The sequence below is a fragment of the Temnothorax curvispinosus genome, unplaced genomic scaffold (assembly GCF_003070985.1).
Source record: "Temnothorax curvispinosus isolate PA1 unplaced genomic scaffold, ASM307098v1 QBEX01016800.1, whole genome shotgun sequence".
Taxonomy (NCBI): domain Eukaryota; kingdom Metazoa; phylum Arthropoda; class Insecta; order Hymenoptera; family Formicidae; genus Temnothorax; species Temnothorax curvispinosus.
Window position 1 is genome coordinate 549,013 of NW_020226580.1, and position 2,715 is coordinate 551,727.

The following is a 2,715-nucleotide window of genomic DNA, read 5'->3' on the forward strand; positions in this document are numbered from 1 at the left end:
TAATTGGGAACTTGCGCGCCCGCGACGAACGGTCATCCCGAAGGACTCGCGTTCGCACGTGGTGACGGTGTTGTGGTTTCTACCTGTACAGGGGAACGGGGAACCCCTGTGCCGGGCACATCAGGGCCGGAGAGTCTCCGATGAACGTCCGGAAACCGCGCACATCGTCCGTCGACGGAATCTTTGGGCGCACACTACCCACCGGCTCTAAAAAGCACGCCGTTCTTGTTTTTGCATTCTTTGGACTCGCTTGTAATTTTAATACAAAGCAAGAGTCGCCACTTGCGAAAAGACAGATGATAAATCGACTCAACGTCGTGATCGTATTCGAATGTGTATGAACGCCTTCAAGAATGATGACATAAATGCTTTAATTAAGGCAATGAGAAGGAACGGGGAACCCCTGTGCACACATACATACACACGATACCATGAAACAATATTTTCCAAGTAATAATATCTACATCGTTACCACAAAGTTTGGAATTGTCTGAGCTAAGATCCGTGTCTGATTACAGAGATTCTGTTATTTCTAGAAAATTTTCAGGTGAATGTTCGTATGTTATTTTAATAAAACACCTAACTTTATGATAAAACCGATAAAAGACTAATTGAGAAATCGAAATAAACATATTTAAATATTGAGCTAACAAAAAATAAATACTAATTTTATCTCTTGTCCTCCCTGATACGATACTATTCGTTCCGAAATAGATGCAATAGATTCGCCTTTGCTATTTTCTTCACAACTTTATTCCCTTGTCATTTTATAAATTATTGTCCGAGATATAATTTAGCAGATAAAGGAACCTCATCGTTGAGCCATACCGATGCAAGCTGCTCTATATTCATTTAACAGTTTCCAGTCATAAGTTAATCTGCACTCCGATCAAGAACATCGTACCTATGAGATGGTACTGGAAATCCTTGGGCAGGGCACAGAAGCGGTATATTGCCTTCCAAGCTCACGGAAAGTCCGTTTATGTTGTCCATCGTAGGAAACTTTGGTCGTACACTCCCCACAGGTTCTGTACAACGAAAAGCCAGTGGAGCCGTATACTTGCCAAGCTCTCTGCTCGTGTCGCCAATCATCGTTATTACAGCTACATTGCATCTTGCTCTAGTTAGCCTCTAGATTATAGCATCGCGTCAACGTGACTCGACAGCTTTGCCTACGCGCTATTGCACCGTTCATACGAACAAGGCGATTCGTTTATCGGTGTCATCCTGCCGATCAGTGTGATACTCAACGCGAAACGAAAGCGATGGCGAAGCAAAAGTGGTTCCACGCTCAATGTCGCGTTGTAACGCGATGAATCCGTCGGAGTATATCAAAAAGGATTTCTTGACTCTCGACTACCCGAATTATACGATAAGATATGCCATTAAGTAAACTAGTGATACAAGTCACGCATAAAAATCGAAAACAAAATTTTACGTAGCAATTTGATACGTCATTTTAGCTTGATATAAGATTTCATTTTTTGTTTTCATAAAAATGAACAAGGCAGAACAATTACTGAAAAGGGATCTTTTCAAAATGAGGGAAATGTGGCTAGTATCATTGATGTCGCACTTAACGGCTAACGGATATCCTTGCTAATTTACTGTAAGAGCGAACAAAGATTCGATCGATTCCGCCTAATTTACAGCACAGAACGGAGCTCAGCTGCGTTGAGTGCCACGTATATTGCGTCTAACTATGTGTGCGCTATGTGTGCGCAGCATCCACACGGTGAAGTTCTCGGCTGAAAGAACATGTTCCGTAAACTTACCACGCGAGAGCGAAGGACAGAGCCCGGAGATCGCGGAAGGCGCCGCAAAACGAAATAATTTCGCACAAGTCATTTCTTTCTTTCTTTATCTACTTTTCATTTGTCTTTCTTTGGACAATTCCTCTCGAAACCGATCATGTCAAGAGTCGAGTTTTGGGCGGGCGGTGGCGCGTGCCCGCAGGGGTACCCTGTCCCAGCATTCAGGTTCACCCCCGAGCTTGATCGCGCTAAATGCCAAACAAGCGTTTCGACTTTTCTGAGACCAGAAGAAATTCGAATCGGTGATGTGAAATTAACTTCTCTTGACTTTTCACGTTTTCGAAAAAACCGAGAGTCGATCAAACTCGTTGGCGCAAATGATTGCACGTTCATTGAACGTGACTATAAATCCAAAGAGAAAACTGATTTTCCAGAAATACAAAAATAATTTATTACAACAATAAAAGTAATTTAAAAAATAACTTAGAAGATGACAGTAATGCTAGAAATGTTAGTTTTGCGTATATTTACTTCTGTTGTGGAAAATCAATTATCTTTTGGATAATAATTTCGAACCCAGACACCTTGCAATAAAATAGATAATATAATAACGGTATTAAAAAAATATTGACGTTTCCAAATTTATGCTAAATTGAAAAAGATGTGTAAACTAAGTTTTAGAAAAAAGAAAAAAAGACAATATTTTATATTTGTTACAATATCAATTTTATATTTAACTCGATTAATTTATAATTAATGCGTTAGACAAACAAATTATTACGCAATGATAATTCCATAATTAATTAGCTTTCATAATTGTAATGTGCGTGCTTATGTAAATTAATCGCTGCAAATAACTGTATATTGATCCGCAAAGTTGAAGGTGTGAATTATGGTATCCAGGTCCGAAACTAGAAATACGATTCTGATTTCTTTCGAAAAACCGATACAGGACGTTGAT